This window comes from Bombina bombina, chromosome 4, assembly GCF_027579735.1.
Source record: "Bombina bombina isolate aBomBom1 chromosome 4, aBomBom1.pri, whole genome shotgun sequence".
Taxonomy (NCBI): Eukaryota; Metazoa; Chordata; class Amphibia; order Anura; family Bombinatoridae; genus Bombina; species Bombina bombina.
The window spans coordinates 641429936-641456189 of NC_069502.1; positions in this window are offsets into that span (position 1 = coordinate 641429936).

The following is a 26254-nucleotide window of genomic DNA, read 5'->3' on the forward strand; positions in this document are numbered from 1 at the left end:
CTGATGAGAAGAATTTTTTTAGAAACAATTTCCTAGTAAACAATTGCACATCTTTTACCACCTCAAATTTGTCCACATTGTTAGTTGGACAAAAAGATAAACCTTTCGATAATACTGATATGTGATTGGATGTAAGTTCTAATGTAGATAGATTTATGACTCTCAATGATTCAATCTGATCTGTGAGAAGGGGCTCTGTTCCCTCCTGGGTGGTCTCCAGTGGCCTTGTTGCCCTCTCTGATATCTGGTTCTGCCTCTGGTTGTTTTTTTGTTTATGCCTCCCCCCTCTGCGTATTCTCCTCCCGACTCTCCTGAATCTAAAAAATCCTTCCTCTAATTTCTGCTAGAAGATCTAGGTATAATCGGATTGGGAAGGTATATAGTTGTCTGTAGTTGTCTGGTGGGGGGGATTACTGCTAGAACTCCCTTCTTCTCCATCTGTATCAGAGATATCACTTTCAATTATATTCACTTTGGGGTTTTTATTAGTGTTTCTATAGAACCCTTGTCTTCGCCATTTATACACTTTGTTATTGGCGAAATCGCTAATGTCTCTGTTCAATTTACCTGATTTGATGTTTTTGAGTTCTTGCTCATACTTGTCTAATTCTTGTTGGTACGTTTTATACAGTTGATTAAAATCAGGATTTAGCTCAAATTTTTTAAGATTTTCATACTGTTCTTTAATTTTAGTTTCAAATAGATCATATTCTAATGTGTCATGTTTCATCAGTATTTTCATTAGTTTCTCTGAACATTCAGAGAGAGCTTCTTCCCACTCAGTTGTTAAACTGTCGTTTTTGAACTCAAATGCTGGAAATAACTGTATGCGTAAACCTCTGGGTATGAGTTTCCTTTCTATATATTTCTCAAAAAAGTGTTTGTTCCACCATGTTTTGTCCTGTTTATATAAGGTTCTATGTAGATCTTTTAAAGCCCCCTCAAGTGTGGTAACTACTGATGTCTTTCCTGTACTTTGGCCACTGTCAAAAATATCATTCAGGTCCGCTGTTCTTTTAAGCTGTCTTGCTTGTCTGTCTGTATCAAATATGGATTCCATTATCTGATGTAGTATATAAGTCTATGTGCTCTTTTTGTTCAGAAAGATCTGGATTATTACCAGACAACTGTTACTTTGGTACAACACACGAACAAAGGCACCACTCGGGCTATTTCCCTATTATTATATAATTCTAAACTTAATGTTTATTGGTCAATCAAGCTTATACAGGGAGTGCAGAATTATTAGGCAAGTTGTATTTTTGAGGATTAATTTTATTATTGAACAACAACCATGTTCTCAATGAACACAAAAAACTCATTAATATCAAAGCTGAATATTTTTGGAAGTAGTTTTTAGTTTGTTTTTAGTTTTAGCTATTTTAGAGGGATATCTGTGTGTGCAGGTGACTATTAGTGGGCATAATTATTAGGCAACTTAACAAAAAACAAATATATACCCATTTCAATTATTTATTTTTACCAGTGAAACCAATATAACATCTCAACATTCACAAATATACATTTCTGACATTCAAAAACAAAACAAAAACAAATCAGTGACCAATATAGCCACCTTTCTTTGCAAGGACACTCAAAAGCCTGCCATCCATGGATTCTGTCAGTGTTTTGATCTGTTCACCATCAACATTGCGTGCAGCAGCAACCACAGCCTCCCAGACACTGTTCAGAGAGGTGTACTGTTTTCATTCCTTGTAAATCTCACATTTGATGATGGACCACAGGTTCTCAATGGGGTTCAGATCAGGTGAACAAGGAGGCCATGTCATTAGATTTTCTTCTTTTATACCCTTTCTTGCCAGCCACGCTGTGGAGTACTTGGACGCGTGTGATGGAGCATTGTCCTGCATGAAAATCATGTTTTTCTTGAAGGATGCAGACTTCTTCCTGTACCACTGCTTGAAGAAGGTGTCTTCCAGAAACTGGCAGTAGGACTGGGAGTTGAGCTTGACTCCATCCTCAACCCGAAAAGGCCCCACAAGCTCATCTTTGATGATACCAGCCCAAACCAGTACTCCACCTCCACCTTGCTGGCGTCTGAGTCGGACTGGAGCTCTCTGCCCTTTACCAATCCAGCCACGGGCCCATCCATCTGGCCCATAAAGACTCACTCTCATTTCATCAGTCCATAAAACCTTAGAAAAATCAGTCTTGAGATATTTCTTGGCCCAGTCTTGACGTTTCAGCTTGTGTGTCTTGTTCAGTGGTGGTCGTCTTTCAGCCTTTCTTACCTTGGCCATGCCTCTGAGTATTGCACACCTTGTGCTTTTGGGCACTCCAGTGATGTTGCAGCTCTGAAATATGGCCAAACTGGTGGCAAGTGGCATCTTGGCAGCTGCACGCTTGACTTTTCTCAGTTCATGGGCAGTTATTTTGCGCCTTGGTTTTTCCACACGCTTCTTGCGACCCTGTTGACTATTTTGAATGAAACGCTTGATTGTTCGATGATCACGCTTCAGAAGCTTTGCAATTGTAAGAGTGCTGCATCCCTCTGCAAGATATCTCACTATTTTTGACTTTTCTGAGCCTGTCAAGTCCTTCTTTTGACCCATTTTGCCAAAGGAAAGGAAGTTGCCTAATAATTATGCACACCTGATATAGGGTGTTGATGTCATTAGACCACACCGCTTCTCATTACAGAGATGCACATCACCTAATATGCTTAATTGGTAGTAGGCTTTCGAGCCTATACAGCTTGGAGTAAGACAACATGCATAAAGAGGATGATGTGGTCAAAATACTCATTTGCCTAATAATTCTGCACTCCCTGTATTTTATAGGGAATGGTGCTAGACGCATAGAAAATTAATATTCCAGAAAACTAAGAAGACATTCACAGAGATGTGAATCTCTTCTGTAAGTATGCACTTATAAGCACTCTAAGCCTAGACTGTAAGACGGTTTTTCCAGACTGGGTTGTAATAAAATATAACTTTTATTGGAAATTACACTTAAAATAAGGGTGACACACAAATTAAAATCGACACTAGCACTATCATGTGATCAGACACTGTATATTCATCTAGTGGAGGACTGTAATATCTGTGGCCTATAATGAATAAATATGTGCCTCCTAAGTAGTGCTGTATTAACTTAGCTATACTTAGTATAATGGGTCCCAAATGCTGTGTATGTATAGTCTATCAATGTCATACACAATCTATACCGTATATCGGGATACCCTTATAGTCTTAATATATGTGATATAAGCCAGGAATAGTTCCACTCTCTCCCTGTATATTATAGCTGAATAGTTGCTTCTATTCAGAACGATATATGTATGTTGTTCTGGAGTTGCCTTTGTGTGGCTGTATAATGTCACGATCTCTTATGTGCTTGAACGTGAAAATTATAGAGGATTTAGTTTAAAAGCAACTCTGATATTATGTACTGTCTTTCACCGTTATCAGAATTAAGCTTTTTATACAGTATATTCTCTGTGTCCCTCCACTTCAAGAGGGCTGCCAAGAGGCTTGCGTGTACTGCAAATACTATTCAGTTAGTGGTACATGTGACTCTGGGTTGCACTGTTTTTGTTAGGAGACAAAACTTACTCTATGTTTCCAATTACGTAACAATTTCAGTTATGCTTAGTGTACATTTTGAACATACAGCCTAAATGCCAGTATCATAGTTTAAAGACAACATTAACTCTGTGTTGCCTGTGTTAGTATAAATTGTATTTGGCTATATATGCGTTGCGGGCATATAACCCACACTTAAGTAGTGGCTTAATTGGAAGGAAGCATAGTCTCTGTATTGCCACTATGTATCAAAATTATATTTGGCTCCGTTTCCTCTGCAACCAAAGCCTGTATTTGAGTAAATACTAGCTTGCTCCTATCTTTGTCGATATATATCTGTTGTCATTCTATTTTGTAAGAGCTTGGTGTAGCAAATATTCTCTATCTCTGGCACTATCTAAGAGTGGATACATTTAGTGAATAACTATGTTATTTATTACTTTAACACTGGCTAAGTCTGGCACAACCCAGACTGTTCAACAGATTAACTAAGTATAGCTATAATTGTCTTTGTGGCTTGATAAGCATGTAGTGCTAGGCTGTTAAAACCAGAGCGCCCAAACGCTCACGCTGACTCCTGACTAGTTTCGCCCCTCCGGGCTTTGTCAAAGGCGGCGCGCCGCCGTTTGTTTGGGGATATATGCCTGTTAGACCGGAAGTCCCGCCTTCCTCCATTTTTAATGTATTTTATGATTGGACAAAATCTGTAGACTGACAGCTTAGGTTTCCAATCAATTGATACTATTGATAAAACAGCTCAAATATACCTAGGCTGATCATGACATACAACAGCCAAACACCACAAATTCTGAATATTATACAGAAACATTGGAATATCTTAATGATGGATCCGACATTAAAGACCATCTTAGGAGATAGGCCCTCAGTTGGATACAGAAGGACGAAAAACTTAAAAGACTGTGTAACAAGTAGTCATTTTCAAAAAAAGAAAACCTTAACAGCATTCAAACCAGGAGCACGTAAATGTGGCAACTGCAGCACATGCAAATACATGCGTAACACGGATACTATCACAGATAGGTTTGGTAAAAAACATAACATCAAAAGATACATAAGTTGCAATACAGAGAGTATAATCTATGTACTATACTGTACATGCAATTTGTACTATGTAGGAATGACCTCGAGGAAACTACACCTGAGACTAATGGAACATTTAAGAAATATTAAAAACGCAGCGAAAGATAAGGAAGAAATGAAAGCCATAACTAGTGTAGCTGCACATTTCTTAAAATTCCACAATTCCAATCCAAATGACCTACAATGTTGGGGTATAGAAAAAGTGAGTCTAGGAATGAGAGGAGGCAACTTGGAAACAGCTTTACTGAAAGCTGAAAGCCGGTGGATTTATCTATTGAACACAGTTCAACCACACGGGCTAAATGAACAGAACAATTATTATATTTTTCTGTAAACAATATATGTATAACAACATAGAGTGATATAGAAACTCTGTATATTAAGTAGAGACATAATCTACAATACAGATGAATTATTATAAATATATCATAATATAAAAACTGGACACACAACATATTTAATAAATAACAAAATTTAATATAAAAATAAAAATATAAAAACAATGAATGACAGTAATAAGAAGACATCAAAATATTTATTTTATTTAAGAATCAACGTTCACCGTTTTCCCCATTTTTCGCACAAAAATCACAATAACACATAATTTATGTATAACCACACAGTCTCCAATTAATTTTTATGATTTCCTAAAAACACCCCCATTCATATTATAGAACTACCTTAAATACACGTTCTAACAGCACAGACAGAATGTTAGCTATAAATATAAACTAGCCACAGCAGTATTAGCAAGAAACATTAGATTGAAGTAAGAACACGATCGTCACCATAATATTCACACTAAGCATGAAAGTAAATGCCACACAGAGGAATAATTTGAAAAAAAATATATTTTTTATAGTTACTAACACACCTATAGGGACCCAAAAACATTCACATTTAGATTAAAATATCACTTGTATTTTCAAATACGTTTTCTCCAAAGAGCACCCACTTAATACATCACAATGGTGTATCGTAATGTCTTATTATTGACCATTTAATACAACATATTAAAGGCTGTCAAGTATATGAAGAATATCAAGTCTGATTAGCAAATGATATATAATATAATAAATCTTTCAGTCACAAGAAGAAATACCCCTTGAAACATCTTGACTGGTATTAACATATAAAATAGTAAGAAAAATAAACTCAGATGAACTACCCAAGAAAACCTAGAGAGCTTTGAGAGAATCTGACATGTCATGTAGTGACAGCTCACGAAACCCCAGCAGTAGATAGATACTATCAATAGTATCAATTGATTGGAAACCTAAGCTGTCAATCTACAGATTTTGTCCAATCATAAAATACATTAAAAATGGAGGAAGGCGGGACTTCCGGTCTAACCGGCATATATCCCCAAACAAACGGCGGCGCGCCGCCTTTGACAAAGCCCGGAGGGGCGAAACTAGTCAGGAGTCAGCGTGAGCGTTTGGGCGCTCTGGTTTTAACAGCCTAGCACTACATGCTTATCTAGCCACAAAGACAATTATAGCTATACTTAGTTAATCTGTTGAACAGTCTGGGTTGTGCCAGACTTAGCCAGTGTTAAAGTAATAAATAACATAGTTATTCACTAAATGTATCCACTCTTAGATAGTGCCAGAGATAGTGAATATTTGCTACACCAAGCTCTTACAAAATAGAATGACAACAGATATATATCGACAAAGATAGGAGCAAGCTAGTATTTACTCAAATACAGGCTTTGGTTGCAGAGGAAACGGAGCCAAATATAATTTTGATACATAGTGGCAATACAGAGACTATGCTTCCTTCCAATTAAGCCACTACTTAAGTGTGGGTTATATGCCCGCAACGCATATATAGCCAAATACAATTTATACTAACACAGGCAACACAGAGTTAATGTTGTCTTTAAACTATGATACTGGCATTTAGGCTGTATGTTCAAAATGTACACTAAGCATAACTGAAATTGTTACGTAATTGGAAACATAGAGTAAGTTTTGTCTCCTAACAAAAACATTGCAACCCAGAGTCACATGTACCACTAACTGAATAGTATTTGCAGTACACGCAAGCCTCTTGGCAGCCCTCTTGAAGTGGAGGGACACAGAGAATATACTGTATAAAAAGCTTAATTCTGATAACGGTGAAAGACAGTACATAATATCAGAGTTGCTTTTAAACTAAATCCTCTATAATTTTCACGTTCAAGCACATAAGAGATCGTGACATTATACAGCCACACAAAGGCAACTCCAGAACAACATACATATATCGTTCTGAATAGAAGCAACTATTCAGCTATAATATACAGGGAGAGAGTGGAACTATTCCTGGCTTATATCACATATATTAAGACTATAAGGGTATCCCGATATACGGTATAGATTGTGTATGACATTGATAGACTATACATACACAGCATTTGGGACCCATTATACTAAGTTTAGCTAAGTTAATACAGTACTACTTAGGAGGCACATATTTATTCATTATAGGCCACAGATATTACAGTTCTCCACTAGATGAATATACAGTGTCTGATCACATGATAGTGCTAGTGTCGATTTTAATTGGTGTGTCACCCTTATTTTAAGTGTAATTTCCAATAAAAGTTATATTGTATTACAACCCAGTCTGGAAAAACCGTCTTACAGTCTAGGCTTAGAGTGCTTATAAGTGCATACTTACAGAAGAGATTCACATCTCTGTGAATGTCTTCTTAGTTTTCTGGAATATTCCTAACATGCCCTGATCAAATATGTCTTCCGAATACTACCGTGACTGGAAGTAGTCCAACCGGAAGTGACATACAAACCGGATGTGATGTCTTTTGCTGCAACCCGGAAGTGACGTCATTTTTTGCCACATTGATATTGATATTTTGGCGCCAACAATACAGGATAGCTCTTCCCTCTAATTGGATCACTCAATCTTTAAAAGTACAGTTTATTTTAAGCCTCATAATGTCTTGAGAAAGGCCCTATCAAAGGGCTGAAACGCGTAGACGGAATTCTTAACTAGGATTTGTGAGGCTTAATATTACTCCAGGATCGTTCGATTTGGGTGAGTTTATAACCAATAGATTCAACCCTAAATGCAATTTGTATATCGCTTGTTTCTCTCTTCCTTTTACGTCTGTGGAATATTGGGAATACACATGGATACTGGATCATTTTAGAACTTACTTTGTATCACTCGTGGATTAGACTTTATTTATTTTTTGGGATTATCGCATACTGTACTTATTGTATGATTTTCAGAGATTATCGCCAGAGCTAATCTTAGACTTTTTGATTTTCTAAATGCTTGTGTTTTTGTGACTATTTGAATTTTTTTAGATTATTATTAATAATACCCTATTTTTCACCCACCCGGATAGGGACCTATTATCCACTTTATCTGACCCATTGTTATTATATATGTCATTTTTGTTTTCATTGACACAATTTTTTTGACACATCTTTAAACACTGCACACATTTTTGACACCGGTACCGCATTCTATAGATATCTATAAATTTTTTATATTTTTTACATTTTTTGTTCACCATTATATATTTTCTACACAAATATATTCTTTACACAATCACTATATATATATATATATATATATATATATATATATATATATATATATATATATTACAGAATAGCTCACATTTCTCTGTGTATACAGGGAGTGCAGAATTATTAGGCAAATGAGTATTTTGACCACATCATCCTCTTTATGCATGTTGTCTTACTCCAAGCTGTATAGGCTCGAAAGCCTACTACCAATTAAGCATATTAGGTGATGTGCATCTCTGTAGTCTAATGACATCAACACCCTATATCAGGTGTGCATAATTATTAGGCAACTTCCTTTCCTTTGGCAAAATGGGTCAAAAGAAGGACTTGACAGGCTCAGAAAAGTCAAAAATAGTGAGATATCTTGCAGAGGGATGCAGCACTCTTAAAATTGCAAAGCTTCTGCAGCGTGATCATCGAACAATCAAGCGTTTCATTCAAAATAGTCAACAGGGTCGCAAGAAGCGTGTGGAAAAACCAAGGCGCAAAATAACTGCCCATGAACTGAGAAAAGTCAAGCGTGCAGCTGCCAAGATGCCCCTTGCAACCAGTTTGGCCATATTTCAGAGCTGCAACATCACTGGAGTGCCCAAAAGCACAAGGTGTGCAATACTCAGAGACATGGCCAAGGTAAGAAAGGCTGAAAGACGACCACCACTGAACAAGACACACAAGCTGAAACGTCAAGACTGGGCCAAGAAATATCTCAAGACTGATTTTTCTAAGGTTTTATGGACTGATGAAATGAGAGTGAGTCTTGATGGGCCAGATGGGTGGGCCCGTGGCTGGATTGGTAAAGGGCAGAGAGCTCCAGTCCGACTCAGACGCCAGCAAGGGGGAGGTGGAGTACTGGTTTGGGCTGGTATCATCAAAGATGAGCTTGTGGGGCCTTTTCGGGTTGAGGATTGAGTCAAGCTCAACTCCCAGTCCTACTGCCAGTTTCTGGAAGACACCTTCTTCAAGCAGTGGTACAGGAAGAAGTCTGCATCCTTCAAGAAAAACATGATTTTCATGCAGGACAATGCTCCATCACACGCGTCCAAGTACTCCACAGCGTGGCTGGCAAGAAAGGGTATAAAAGAAGAAAATCTAATGACATGGCCTCCTTGTTCACCTGATCTGAACCCCATTGAGAACCTGTGGTCCATCATCAAATGTGAGATTTACAAGGAGGGAAAACAGTACACCTCTCTGAACAGTGTCTGGGAGGCTGTGGTTGCTGCTGCACGCAATGTTGATGGTGAACAGATCAAAACACTGACAGAATCCATGGATGGCAGGCTTTTGAGTGTCCTTGCAAAGAAAGGTGGCTATATTGGTCACTGATTTGTTTTTGTTTTGTTTTTGAATGTCAGAAATGTATATTTGTGAATGTTGAGATGTTATATTGGTTTCACTGGTAAAAATAAATAATTGAAATGGGTATATATTTGTTTTTTGTTAAGTTGCCTAATAATTATGCACAGTAATAGTCACCTGCACACACAGATATCCCCCTAAAATAGCTATAACTAAAAACAAACTAAAAACTACTTCCAAAACTATTCAGCTTTGATATTAATGAGTTTTTTGGGTTCATTGAGAACATGGTTGTTGTTCAATAATAAAATTAATCCTCAAAAATACAACTTGCCTAATAATTCTGCACTCCCAGGACACCATACTACTGTTTTGTATATAGAATCCTACAGTGAACTTTAAATACCATCTCACCATACTAGTCATCTTGATTGGTCTAAGCCAGACGGATGTTTTTCTTTTTATCTTTTGTTTATTGTATTTATTTTATTATATTTCATGCACCTATATCTATATACTTATATTGTATTAGCTTTTTGAACCATATTAACCTCCACTTCATCTGGTGCATTTTATCACCATTATACCGCTAATTCCACATTATTTTTAATAATACATATTTTTAATAAATACATATATATATATGTGACCTTAATGCTTTTATTTATATTATCTATATATATATATCTATTGGTATGTATATTTATCTGCAATCACTAAGATCTAGCTGGTCTTGATATTAGCAGATATTATTTTATTTTATTTGTTCTAACAATCCCTAATTTGTTTTCTTTTTCAATTTATCAAATTTTTTGTAATATCACTAGTGGCTGATTACTGCTATTTCCAACCTTTTCTCACAATACCCAACTGACCAATTAACCATAATTAATAGTAATTGGTACTATATTTGTATACTTGATTTGTTACCTATCCTTTGGTGTAATATCTCTGTATACATATTAACTAAGGACCCTATCACGTTGTGGATTAACCTGTTGTATACTTAAGCCTTTGGTGCTCCTATACTACATCAATTTTTATTTCTTAAAGATATGAGGTCTCAGGTGTTAGAAAAAAAAGCCAGGAAAAGAGCTTTAACATAGAGATACATACACAATACATGTCTAAAGATGGATATGTATGTATATATAAATGTCTATATATGTGTACATATGTATTTATGTATTTCTATGTGTATTTTTGTATTTACAGATGTATACACACATAGAAACACATAAATACATATGTATACATATAGAGACATAAGTGCATTGGAGCCCTTTGCAGTTAAGTAGATGAAAACATGTAAAATCATATTTATGCAATATTCATATTTAATAAAGTCTTATACTGTGTATTTACTGTAAATATTTCACATTCCAATGTTCTGCACATAGCAGAATATGTTCTAAGGGTTTTTAAATAGATATTCCTATATAAATATCTGTATATATCTATACCTATATATAATCAGCTATGAAAAAAGTTAACTTCTAGCACTAACTATTTGCATAGACTCTGGCAGTGGTATTTCTAGCCATCAGAAACACTCTAGCAGGTTTATAAATGAAATTATGAAACGTGTAAACAACTTAAAGTATTTCAAGTGTTAATTAAAAGTGCACATTGTATACATGTTAATGATAAAAATTGTCAAAATTATCTTGAAACTGTTAATTTTAAGACTTAAATTAAACCGTTTATATTGTAATCATAGGGTATTTACTGGCCCTTTAAGTGAAAAAACAACAACATTCAAACATATTCAGTCAGTTATTGATTGACTTTGTATATTTCTTGTCTTTAGTGAATAATACTTTTTGAGCTTCTAGACTTTAAAAACCATGTTTTGATTGCTATTGATAGTAAATATTACTTTCACACAAGAATAACAACGCACTTCCTGCATACTCTTTTATATAAATTATTTCCTTTGGAGTCAAACATATGACTAAATTAATTTGCTATTCTTGCAACACTTTTTGTAAGTTGGCATGTTACTTTAGACATGAGGCACCCCACACTTTTTGTATGGAGGGCTGGCCCCTAATATTGCGATTGGCTGTGTGGTCACATGACATTATAATAATACTTATTAGAGATGTGCATTTGTTTCATTATGAATACCAATTTGTAACAAAAATCTGATATTCGTTTAGTTTTAACAAAATGAATCTCTGAATGAATGCACCAATGTAATTTAAAGAAAACTAAAAAAATACTGGCGAAAGGGGTTAATACTTACCTTTTGCAAGCTAGAGAGACCCACTAACCTGGTCCTATTCTTCACAGAGCCTTGGCCGCGCAAACAGGAGGCTTACCGCGTGGGCTCCCAAAGCCTGCACTAAAGGAGAAGGGGTTCTGTGAAGAAGAGGAGTGAGTTGGCGCGTTCTCCAGTGCATAAAAGGAAAGAACTTTTTCACCTGTAGCTTTTAAACATTTACATTTGTTTAACCAAAAAGAATGTCAATGTTTAACAAATATTCAGTTTTTGTTTAGTTTTTGTTTGTTTTTAAACAACTTTATTAAAAGTATTGAAAATATAACACTCATTTGTTATCCTTTTTTCTTTTCTTCTTCCATAATGCAAGATTACAAGAATATAAATAGAAAACAATCGCCTAGAGTTTTGCACTAAACAGGGTGTGAAACTAACGCAAAAAAAGTTGCGTTATTTCACTCTCTATAGCGTTGCCATTACGAGTTACTGAAAAGCCTCCTTGTGCGTGCAATATGATGGCGTTAAGCTCCATACCGCATAAAATCCAAGGGTTGATTTGACGTGCTCATGCACGTATTACCCCCATAGGCATCAATGGGGAGAGAGTGCTAGAAAACACCTGAAGTACAGTATGAAAAATCTCTGTAATGCAACCCCTTTGATATTTATGGGGAAAAAAGTTACGTTTAAACCTAACACCCTAACATAAACCCATAGTCTAAACACCCCTAATCCACAACCCCCGACATCTCTGACACTAATAAAATTAACCCTTAATCTGCTGCTTCCGACATCGCCAACACTAAATTAAATGATTAACCCCTAGCCTCCCATATTGCCTCCCATATTGCCGCTACTAAATAAACCTATTAACACCTAAACATCCGGCCCCCCAGATCACCGCCACTAAATAAAGCTATCACCCTCTAAGCCGCCTGTCCCCCACATCGCAAAACACTATTAACCCCTAAACCTAACACCCACCTAACTTTAAAGGGACGGTCAAGTCCAAAAAATGTTTCATTTATTTTTCATGATTTAGGTATTGTATTTTTAAACAACTTTCCAATTTACTTTTATCACAAATTTAGCTTTGTTCTCTTGGTATTCTTAGTTGAAAGATAAACCTAGGAGGTTAATATGCTAATTTCTTAGACCTTGAAGACTGCCTCTCATCTAAATGCATTTTGACCACTAGAGGACATTAGTTCATGTGTTTCATATAGATAACATTGAGCTCATGCACGTGAAGTTACCCTGGAGATAGCACTGATTGGATACAAGTCTGTTAAAAGAAATGAAATAAGGGGGCAGTTTGCAGAGGTATAGATACAAGGTAATCACAGAGGTAAAATGTGTATTTCTATAACTGTGTTAGTTATGCAAAGCTGGGGAATGGATAATGAAGGGATTAGCTTTATTTTTAAACAACAAAAATTCTGGTGTTGACTGTCCCTTTTAATTAAAATTACAATATAACTATCTTAAAATAAATAAAAACTTGACTGTGAAATAAAAATAAACCTAACATTACACTATAAATTAACCTAACATAACTATTCTAATAAAATTTAAAAAAATACTACCAATTAAAAACCTGAATTACAAATTTAAAAAAACCTAACACTATGAAAAAAATTAAAAAATCTAAAATTTACAAAAAATAATAAACACTAAATTACAAAAAATAATAAACGAAATGATCAAAAAATAAAAATAATTACACCTAATCTAATAGCCTTATCAGCCAATAGTATTTCAGTAGCTCTCATCCTATTGGCTGTTTTGAACAGCCAATGGGATTTCAGAAGCTCTCATCCTATTGGCTGATTTGAATTTGAAGAATTAAATCAGCCAATAGGATTGCAAGGTACGCCATTTCGAAACGGCTACCTTGCATTCAACATCAGTGTACGGCAGTGACCGTATGAAGAGGACGTTCCACGCAGGATGGGATCCACTGCCAGGATAGTTCTGCTCCGTGCCGCTAGGATGAAGATAGAAGACGTCCCCGAGATGGATGAAGGTGTAGCTGCCTGGATGAAGACTTCTCGCCTCCTGGATGAAGATGGATGTCCGGCCTTTTTTTTTTTTAGATGGGAAGGGATGGGCACTTGCAAAAGAGCTGAATGCCCTTTAAAGGGCAGTGAAAAAGAGCTGAATGCCCTTTTAAGGGCAATGCCCATACAAATGCCCCTTTAGGGGCAATGGGTAGTTTAGGATTTTTTAGAGTTAGGTTTTTTTATTTTAGGGGCTTGGTTGGGTGGGGGGTTTTACTGTTGGGGGACATTGTATTTTTTTACAGGTAAAAGAGCTATTTAACTTAGGGCAATGCCCTACAAAAGGACCCTTTAAGGGCTATTGGTAATTTATTGTAGGTTAGGGAGTGTTTTTATTTTTATAGGGCTATTAGATTAGGTGTAATTGTTTTTATTTTTCATAATTTTGTTTATTATTTTTTGTAAGCTTAGTGTTTTTTATTTTTCGTAATTTACTGTTTATTATTTTTTGTAATTTTAGATTTTTTTATTTTTTTCGTAGTGTTAGGTTTTTTTAAATTTGTAATTTAGGGTTTTAATTGGTAGTATTTTTTTATTTTATTAGAATAGTTTTGTTAAGTTAATTTATAGTTTAATGTTAGGTTTTTATTTCACAGGTAAGTTTTTATTTATTTAAATATAGTTATATTGTAATTTTAATTTAAAGCTAGGGGGTGTTAGGTTTAGGGGTTAATAGTTTAATTTAGTGTTTTGCGATGTGGGGGGACGGCAGTCTAGGGGTTAATAGGTTTAGTTTAGTAATTATTTTGTGGGGGACTGGAGGTTTAGGGGTTAATACTTTATTAAAGCGTTGGCGATGTGGGGGGGCGGCGGTTTAGCAGTTAATAGGTTTATTTAGGTGTCGACGGTGTAGTGGAGCGACGAATTAGGGGTTAACTTTTATAAAGTGTTGGCGATGTCGGGGAGAGGCGGTTTAGGGGTTAATATATTGCGGAATGGACGTTGTGTTACAGGCTAAAATGCTTGTGTTACAGCTATACCGACACTGGAATGCGTTACTGGCCATTCCAGTGTAATGGCTAATTTTTCAGCGTTAAAAGCCGTATCCCACCATAACGCAAAACTCGTAATCTAGGTGTATGTGAAATAGCATGGCATGCAGACAGCATTCGAAATAACAAATGTTTCAATAGCATACAAGCTAAAGACTTTGGTACTTGTGATAAATTACAAACACTATAAATCTATATTTGTTTAGTTTTAAATTAAATGAATAGTGCAACCAACAAATATTCAGGGAAACAAATTTTCCCGAATATTCGTTATGAAAAATTCAGCAAACTGAAATTTTCGTGGATGCACATCTCTAATACCTATTAAAAGCCTTAAAATAAAATGAGGTTATAATCAAATTTTTAGGTAAAAATTATAGAGGAAAATAGTTAAATAAACATAGCTGTATATGCTATTCAAATGTATAAACTTTGGTAAAAATACACATGGTTAATTCCATAATGAGAGGTGTGGGACTGATGTTTGACAACAAATTACTAATGTCTTCTTTCTGCTCAATGGTGTTGAAGGCAACACAAAAATGACGGAGGGAACTACTTTGGCCCAGCCTATGGCCTATACTTTGGGCAGCCCTGATTTAGACAATGGTTATAAATAAGTTATAGAAATGCATTTATAATTAGCTATAACATATATAAAAATATATTTATATTTTATTAAGATTAATTAAGCACACTTTTACTTATTCATACAAAAAATCTAATGTATCTAAAGTAAAAAAGTTGATACATTATTTTAGACAATGATTGTTAAAGGGACACTAAACCCATTTTTTATTTTTTTTTGTGATTCAGATAGAGCATGCAATTTTAAGCAGCTTTCTAATTTACTCCTATTATCAAATTCTCTTCATTCTCTTGGTATCTTTATTTGAAATGCAAGAATGTAAGTTTAGATACTGGCCCATTTTTGGTGAACACACTGTGTTGTTTTTGCTGATTGGTGGGTAAATTCACCTACCAATAAACAAGTGCTTTCCATGGTTCTGAACCAAAAAAATAGCTTAGATGCCTTCTTTTTCAAATAAAGAAAGCAAGAGAACGAAGTCAAATTGATGCTCTATCTAAATCACAAAATAAAAATTTTGGGTTCACTGTCACTTTAACGAATGTTGAAGAACAATACAACTGATAATTTGTTACGTTTATGAAAATGCCCCTTGTATTGATCACTTAAATTGATTAAGCACATCAATTTAATCTCTACAGTACACTAACAAATCAATAATGTGGAAAATAGAAAATGTAATTCCTTGTTATTATTATTTACTGGCAATTGACCAATGCCAACAGATGGTATTTCCTGTTTCTACAAACCACTAAGCCAAGGCATCTGTAATAAGCACAATTATAGTACCTGAGTGAGAAGAAACAAGACTTCTTCTACAAGCAGAATAATAACGGTGGTTGCCATAGAAATGAACAGTATTTCCTTCCAGGCGCAGGCATTCGTTTCCCTGCTTTGAAAACTTTTTAAGCAATTTTCAGTGTGAATTGACTTGTTTGCATAAAGAGGAAAGTCGTTTAAGGTACTGGCAATTGTACCAGTTGAAAAAAATTCCCTGAATTGCTAATCATTTTAAGAAACAACAATGACCATTTCTGAACGGAATTATGTACTTTCTATTTTACTGTTATTACAAGGGCATAAAATACAAATATAATTGCTATCATTACATCTTTATCTTTAGCTTTGCTTCCAACATTGTGTTATTTTAATATATACGTGGAAATATATCTGGTAAGCTGCAGGGACTATTTATTTATCTTGATCCATCCTATATGACCTCAAATATGTAAAAATATATGGAATGTAAAAGAAAAATTGCCCTTACAGTTTATGAACAAGCCTAGTATAAGGAAATGAGACAATATAAACAGCTTTGTGTGTGTGTGTATATATATATATATATATATATATATATATACACACACACACATGTATGTGTGTGAGTAAACACAAACACCTATACACATATATAGGGCTCCATTTGGCCTTTTGTCAATTCCCCCAGACTTCTCTAATCGGGTGGTAGACACCCCCTGCTTGCGCGTGATTGGCTGCATGCGAGCAAGGGCAGCATTACACAACCAGCAGCTTGTGCAATGAAAAAAGTAGGCCACCAATTGCTGCCCACTAGCTGCGATGCCAGGGGTGGAGATTTCCGCCACTGTCAATCTTGCGCTTTTTGAATGGATCTCATAGTATTAAAAATAATAAATAACTGTGGGGTTGATCACAATCCTTTAGAAACATTTATCAAATGATTTAGCTACAACAATCCTTTAGAAACATTTATCATATTTAGCTACAACCCCCCCCCCCCCACACACACACACACACACCCATAGACTATAATGGTGTTTTTCTGTTGAAAACCATTCTTTAGACATGTGCAGCCGCGAAAAATTCGGTTCGGTTCGGATCGATTCAGACCGATTAGAATTTCGGTTCGGATCGATTCGAATTCGGAAGAAATCGAATGAATTAGTTTCGGATTCACTCAGATTCTTTCGGATTCGTGTGAAATTCGGATCGGTTCGGTTCGATTCGGTTCAAATCGATTCGGATTTTCGGAATTTCGGCACTGTTAAGTGGGATGTGTTGTGTATTACACTAGTATACTGTACAATACTAGTGTAATACATGGCCATCCGAATCCATCCGAATCCATCCGAATCCATCCGAATAAATTCGAATCGATTTGGATTTATTCGGTAGTTTTGGCACTGCCGTAATTCGGAAATTCGAATCAATCCGAATTCCGAAATTGGCAAAATTCGTCCGAATTTCGATTCGGACCGAACCGAATCGCACATGTCTATTAGATATGTTTTCCTAAAGGATTGCTATCAACTTTGTGTTAAAGTCTAGCCACACCTAGTCCTCCATCTACTAAATCCCCAAAAGTTCTCTTTTCTTTTATACCAATGACAAACAGTCTGTTCTTTGTATAGTTCATAGAGATTTGCAGAATAAATGGCAATCAGTTTCTTCAGAATTTCACCTTGTAAAAACTGTTATAGATGAAATGATAATCATATGAAAGGAAATTTGTCTAAGGCTGAATAGTTTGAATAACTAAACTTTAACTATACTTCACTGAGAGCATTTAACAAGCAGACATTATTTTTTTTATTCTATTTTCAAATCATGTCATGAACATTTTAGACAACATTTTAGAAAATGTGTGGACAGGAAAATATATATCCATAGACAAGTAGTTCTAATATATAGATTTTAGAAGAAGTGTAACATGAAATATATATATAAAGATACCTACTATATCATTCAAGAAGAGCTAATTGAAAATATTTAGATACATTTTTAAAGGATTGTGATTGAGCTATGTGTTAGTCACAGGTTTTGGATATATTCAAGACTGGATTTCTCATCAGCCAACTGTCTAGGTCTGTCTTCCCTCCCTGAATGGTTATGTTATACGATATAGCAAAATACCTCTTATCATTTTAAATTTAGTTTTTTGTGCACTTAGTGGTCAAGTACAGGCAATCAGAAATTGGCGGTAGTGCATACTGAAGAAAAATGGAAGGCAACAGAAATATATTCTTCCCATATTCCTATCTGAGGCATAGACTTAATTAATCCCTTGGATAGTTTTATAAACATGCTTTAATTCATTTAGGGCTAGATTGCAAGTGGAGCGGTATTTACCGCTTCCGTTACAACGCTAATTGCGCTAGAAATAATCTATTTGTGCACTTCAGGTTGGGCTGGTATTATAATTTATGAGTTGAAACTTAAAAGTTATGGCTCTCGCGCTAACCCGACGAGCGCAAACAGATTACTTCAAGGGCAATTAGACTGCTGCGCAAAAGATAACCTATTCCCCTATAGAAGTCAATGGAGAGAAAAAAGTGGGGGGGAATTTAACACCCGACTTACTCGCTAACCCGATCGCATTTTCTCATATACGCTAACCCGACATGAAAATATAAATATTTAACATTCCAATGTTCTTTACATAGCAGAATATGTTCTACTTATTTATAAATACATATTTATACATATATCTGATGGTATTTTTGTACAATGTATATCTATACCTATATATACATGATTATATATAAATATAGATATATATACAGATATATATATTTCAAAATACATAGAACATATTCTGCTATGTGCAGAACATTTGAATGTCAAATATTTACACTATTAACCCCTAAACTGCCACACCCCATCACAAAATACCACTCTACACTATTATGCCCTAAACTGCCACTACCCCATTGCAAAATACCCCTCTATACTATTAACCTCCAAACTGCCACAATCCCCCATTGCAAAATGCCTCTCTACACTATTAACCCCTAAACCACCACAATCTCTAACGCAAAATACCCCTCTACACTATTAACCCCTAAACTACCACAACCCCCATCACAAAATCTCGCTCTATACTATTAACCCCTAAACTGCAGCATCTCTATCGCAAAGTCCCCCTCTACACTATTAAGTCTATCACTAAACCCCAAAGATGGTACTCACCAAACTTGAATCCGGCTCCTACCTAGCAGCGGTGGTCAATCTTCATTCCGGTGGTGGTCTTCTATTTCCATCCATCTTATTTTATTCTTAAAATGTTCAAACACAAAGAAGCGCCCAAATGTGTGTATCGATAAAGACAAAAACCAAAGTGCACAGCTGATATCTTTGCACAGGGTACTCACAGTTTTGATGAGCACACCTATGTGCTTGTAGACGCAGGCTGGTTATTAGAGCTAACCAGCTGGCTCCCTCCGGTCTCCACTCTCTCCAAACCGAATGTATGGTAGTGACAGGCTCACAAAATAAGGATGTAAGGGCAATGATGTTAAAAACAAAATCCTTTATTACAAAGTGCTGTATATAACAGCTTTATACAACAACAATCCTTAATGCGAGCATATAGCAATATATTCTGTTTGTTATGCTACGCGTTTCTCGGCTCTCCCGGCCGTTTCATCAGGCATATTTTTGACAAACATTAAACCGGCTTATATTGCCGCTCACTGCCATACAATTACAATTACAAACTCCTCCCTAAAGGGGAGCGTGCTCTCTAGCCTATCAACATTCTGTAACCCAGAGGTGTGTACTACAAACTGGCGCCGAAGAGCTGCTCCCTGTTAACTATTTGACTACTTATTAGAATCGCTCAACTGAAACCTAAGTTTAGGACACTTGGATCTATATTATATAAGAAATGTAAATGTGTTCAAGTTTTACATTACTAGAATGTATTTATTATAATTTTTTATTGGTTGCTAAAGATTATTTAGGGTATCATCACAAGGTATAATTCCTATGTATATTCATGAAGCACATTAGCACTACACTTGTTTATTTTTTAGGTCATGTGTCCTAAACTTAGGTTTCAGTTGAGCGATTCTAATAAGTAGTAAAATAGTTAACAGGGAGCAGCTCTTCGGTGCCAGTTTGTAGTACACACCTCTGGCTTACAGAATGTTGATAGGCTAGAGAGCACGCTCCCCTTTAGGGAGGAGTTTGTAATCGCGGCAATATAAGCCGGTTTAATGTTTGTAAAAAATATGCCTGAAGAAACGGCCGGGAGAGCCGAGAAACGCGTAGCATAACAAACAGAGTATATTGCTATATGCTCGCATTAAGGATTGTTATTGTATAAAGCTGTTATATACAGCACTTTGTAATAAAGGACTTTGTTTTTAACATCATTGCCCTTACATCCTTATTTTGTGAGCCTGTCACTACCATATGTTCGGTTTGGAGAGAGTGGAGACCGGAGGGAGCCAGATGGTTAGCTCTAATAACCAGCCTGTGTCTACAAGCACATAGGTGTGCTCATCAAAATTGTGAGTACCCTGTGCAAAGATATGTTTTTGTCTTTATCGATACACACATTTGGGCGCCTCTTTGTGTTTGAACATTTACAGAATTGCTATCCTGAAGTGGAAGAAGGGAGAGTGCTGCCTGAGAGTCTGTGTACTGCCATTTCCGATGTGGGGTGGTCCAGTTGCTTAATTCCATCCGGGTATCCCATGTTAAAGACCTGTGGTATATTGTGGTCATTGGACTTACTAGAGACTTTAAACTGATTTTATATATATTTTTTATCATTGTCATTTTTATCATTTTTATATTTCATATATTATATTTTTAGGTTTTATCTGCTATATGATCTGTGATTAGGTTTCATATTGATTACAATAATCTTCATCTATACACACCTTGCTTAGACTAGAGCCCTCTAGTGATCTATTTCACATTACCCCAATCTTATTCTATTTTTTTTTTTTATTATATATATTATTTTTATTTATTACAAAACATTTGTTACACATACACATGTATTCAGGCAAAAGAGTGAAACAAACAGTACAGAATCCCTAAAAGCACATTGCTAAACAACAGGTCTTGAGAAGTATAAATGCACCATATTGTCCAGTGGCTAGTACTTATTTCTTGCATATTCCGGCACCGAGGGTAAGCTTAGAATGCAGAAGTGAAAGTCTTTTGGATAAATGTCCTCTGTCGGTGACAGAAAATTACATAGTAGTAATTGTCTAGGTTTCTATTTATAAGCCACAACTATAGCCTTACAGCCTGGACCACTTTATCAAGAATATACAAATACATACTGAAATTGGTCTAGCAAATAGATCTATCTGCAGTATATGTGTAAGAACTAACCTATAAATGAAATAAGCATGGTATTCAGTAGTGTAACAACAACAGGAAAACAAAACAAAAAAAGAAAAAAAAAGAAAATAAATCAAATCAAGACAAAACATGTGTACTTAGTATTAACATGAGCCTTCATTTCTTGAGACTTCAGGGGAAATAATCTATGTTGCCATTACTAGATTGTATGTAATATCCCAATATTGATCATTCAATATTAAGAGACACTAAGGGTTTTGTTGCCTATTCTTTGTTACTGTGTTTGTATGACTCCCATAAAAATAACATATCCTCATATAGATCCAGATTTCCAGCTTGAAGGTAATAAAATCTTTCAAGTATGATATTCTGATCTACCAGTTTCCTCCAATCATTAGTGCATGGGGTTTTGGTTGTCTTCCAATATCTGGGTATCATTTGTTTAGCCACATTTACCATTATATGAAATAATTGCCTCCTTATTTTGCAAGAAATTTGGGGCGGTTTTAGTAGCAGGGTCACTTCTGGGCTATGTATCAATTGAGTGTGCAGGACTGAATTTATTTCTGTATATATTTTCCCCCAAAACACATTGATCGGGGTGCAGTCCCACCATATGTGTTTCATGTTTCCTATGTGGTTTCCACATCTCCAGCACAAGTTTGAGCACCTTGTATATATAAATTTGAGTTTAGCAGGGGTCAAATACCACCTCATCATTACTTTGATATTCGTTTCTTTTGTACCAGAGGAGTGCGCTGATTTTGTTAAATTTCTAAACCATTTATACCATTCCTCTGATGTTATGTTTATGTTCAATTCCCTTTCCCAGCTCTTCGTGTATGTTGGAAGATTAGGAAATTTATTTTCCAAGACCATTTTATATAGGGTGGAGATTGACTTTTGGGATTTCCTGTTGTGCACGCATGCTTGTTCAAACTGAGTGAGGGGTCTAAGAAGGTCTGATTTACACCTGTGTGAGTAGATGAAATGTCTAACTTGGTGGTATCTAAACCAGAAGGAAAAAAATGGGAGTTCAAGATTTTCTATTTGCTGTTTGGTTTTTAACTTACCCCTTTCTAGAAGGATAAAGATTGGAATCTGGGAAGTATACGCTGGGTTTAGGGATTGTGTAAGTGTGAGGCCCGGGGGGGAATTCCTGATTAAGTAGAAGTTTTGTGAGTGGGGAGTATCTAGTAGTTATTTTTTTGTATGATTTTAGAATATGTAGCCAGTCCCTCCAAGTTTCGTTTGATATTGAAAGTGCCGAAAGGGCCTCTTGTTTAAAAGCTGGAATATCCCAGCAGTAACTCCCTATGTTCTCTACACCTGCCATATAGCTTTCTATCTGGGTCCAGCCTTTGGAATTGTCACCCTGGAAGTTGTACCACTCTACTATCCTCTGCAGGGAAATTGCCAACTTGTAAGAGCCAATATGTGGCACTCCAAGACCACCCCTGGCTGGGATTGCATACATTGTGCCTCTATTAATTCGTGGAGGCCTACGGTGCCAAATGTAATCGTTCATGATCTTTTGTAAAATGTCTATTTCTTTTGAAATGTTTGAGATAGGTACGGTTTGTAACAAATAAAGAGCTTTGGGTAAGAGGACCATTTTGGCAGCCTGGATACGCCCCAGCCAGGAGATGTTCTTCAGCAGCCAGGAGGAGGTCAGCGAGTGAAATTCGTTAATCAATTCCCCATAGTTAAGTTTACGTGTACTATTTAAGTTAGGGGTTAGATAGATACCTAAATATCTCAAATATTGTGTTTGGGCTTTCATTGGACATTTGGCTTTAATTGCTTCCAGGGATTGTGTAGTAATATTTATTGGTAGAAATTCTGATTTAGACATATTAACTGAAAAATTGGAGACCTCACCGAATTGGAATAGTTCTCGCATGGTATGTGTTATAGAGTTTATGGGGTCTAGTAGGGTTAATAACAGGTCGTCCGCAAATATTGCTAGTTTGTGTATTCTTGTGCCTACTTTTATTCCATGTATGCGAGGATTAGCCCTGATTTTAATGGCGAGTGGTTCAAGGGATAGTATGAACAGTAGTGGGGAGAGGGGGCAGCCCTGTCGCGACCCATTTCTAATTTCAAAGGTATCTGAGAGGGACCCATTTACCCTAACCTGAGCCGTTGGGTTGGAATATAAAGCTAAGATTTTCCTTATGAAGGGTGTAGGGAAGCCAAACCGTCTAAGTGTCTCGTCAAGGTAAGTCCAGTCCAGTCTGTCAAAAGCCTTTTCGGCGTCAGTTGAAAAAAAAATAGCTGGAGAGTCTGTTTTTGTGACATATTCGATTAAGTTAATAACTTTGAGGGTGTTGTCCTTTGCCTCCCTATTGGGAACAAAGCCTGTCTGGTCTTGATGTATCAATAAAGGTAATATTGTGTTTATACGAGAGGCTAGAATCTTGGCATATAACTTCAGGTCAGTGTTGAGCAGGGATATTGGACGGAAGTTAGCTGGAGTGTCCGGAGTTTTCCCTGGTTTTTCCAATACTGTGATTTGGGCTTGGAGCATAGTGTCGGGGAAGGGGAGATTATCCGAGATAGAGTTAAATAGCACTGTTAGATGGGGAGCTAATTGTTTAGCAAAGGTTTTATAATAGAGGCCTGAGAAGCCATCTGGCCCTGGTGCTTTATTGGGTTTTAAATGTTTAATAGCCTCCAGTACTTCCTTGGTGGAGATGGGCTGATCTAGCGTGTCCTTATGTTCGGGGGATAATTGTGGTAGTATTACTTGGTCTAAATATTGGTGGCATTTTTGGGAGTGTGTCATAGCGTTCCTCTGTGGGAACAAATTATACAGTTTGTGATAGAAGGCCTTAAATTCAGCTGCTATGGTGTGTGTGTCTTCTACATGCTTGCCTGCTTGATTTTTAATCGAGTGTATATACGTATTTCTTGTCTTTTTTTTTAGTGCTCTGGCCAGCCAACGTCCAGATTTATTACCCTCCCTATAAAATGTCTGTTTGAATGACAATAGTTGTTGCTGGGTAGCAATTTGAAGCATCCTATTAAGTTGATTCCTTTTATCATTTAAATTATCTAATATTTGTGTATTGTCTGGGGATTTTTTATGGAGGAAATCTAATCTCGAAATTGCCTTGGCTAAGGTCATATGTTCTTCCCTTTTTAGCTTGGCTAGTTGAGCTTTAATTTTAATGAGCTCCCCCCTGATAGTGCTTTTGTGGGCTTCCCATATGGTCGTGGTATTTACATCTGGGGTGACATTGATTGTGAAATATGATTTAATCATTTTTGCTAAATCTTTAACCCTTTTTCTCCCCCTAAGCAAACACTCATCTAGCCTCCACTGGAAGGGTCTAATGGGGGCTGAAGGCCATATAATTTTGCATAAGACCAGAGAGTGGTCTGACCAGGTGGTGTGGATTATATTCGCTTCTTTTATATAAGAAAGAACCATATGGTCTACAAAAATGTAGTCCAACCTAGAATAACACTTTTTTGGACTAGAAAAGAAAGTGAAATCTTTTTTTTGTGGGTTTAAATACCTCCACGTGTCATGCACCCCTAGTGATTTGAAATTCTGCCAAATATTTTCTAGGTGTGGAGTTTTTCCTCTTGTATCCGGGTTGGTACAGTCTAACGTGGGATTGAGGGGGACATTTAAATCTCCGGCCATAACCAAAGAGCCTTTGGAATTGTCCAGTATTTTATTAGTGATATGTTGAATAAATCTGTGTTGGTGCCTGTTAGGGGCGTAAAAGTTTACTATTGTGATAGGTTTACCAAAAAGGAGTCCCGAAAGACACAGAAATCTGCCCTCTTTATCCTGTTCAATATGGGTTTTAGTGAATGGTATAGACTTATGTATTAATATCCCCACTCCATTAATTTTTTTTGAGGGATGTGTGCTATGGAAGTGCTGGGGATAGTATGATGAGAAAAATTTGGGGATATGGTTGGATTTAAAATGGGTTTCTTGAAGTAGTAGGATGTGCCCCCCTTTTTTGTGTAAATCTAACAGTGCCATTCTACGTTTGTTGGGGCAGTTTAGACCCTTAGCATTTTGCGTGATAACATTTAGCACCTGAGGTGCGTTTCTACTCTTGCATGACATTGAACAAGTTTCCTACAGCTACTTTCCTACCTGAATGTCTGCATTTTCCTGACTTACAGTTTAAGTCCAAGAACTTGAAAGTACACAGAAATAAAAATAAAAGAAAAACATAGTAATACCAACATTTTCTAATCCCTTCAAATGAAGGGAGAAATAACATTAGAACATACATCAAGAGAAAAAAAACATCTCCTAACTGGCTAAGAACAAAATTTAGCAATCAGAGAGTTAAACGTACTCAGTAACTTAGATTCACAATATCATTAGCAATATATATTATTTCTTTTTTTTTTTTTTTTTTTTTTTGACTAGCTGTTCGACATTTTTGTATTAGGTTTCAAATACAAACCATCAGATGATATAAGTCCCCCAGTTGGGATTACCATAGAGAGCAGCTCTATGAGTGAGCTGAGATGTGGAAAAAGTCCCATTCACCCCTTTTCGGACACTGTAGCCTGGCTGTTTGTGGTGTTTCTTCTCGTCCTCCTCTGCTGGACCTTCTGCCATTCTTTTCTCTGTGGAAGGGATGTGCCTCCCAACTCCGCAGTTCGATGCTTCAGGGTGGATTGACTCTCCCCCATCTCTGGAGCTGTGATATCCAGGTCTTTGCAAACAGTCGGAATGTCATTTGGGGAAGTGCAGAGGAATCGCCTACCTCTCCACATGATAGACAACTGGAAGGGAAAGCCCCAACGATATGGAATATTCAATTTCCGTAGTAGTGT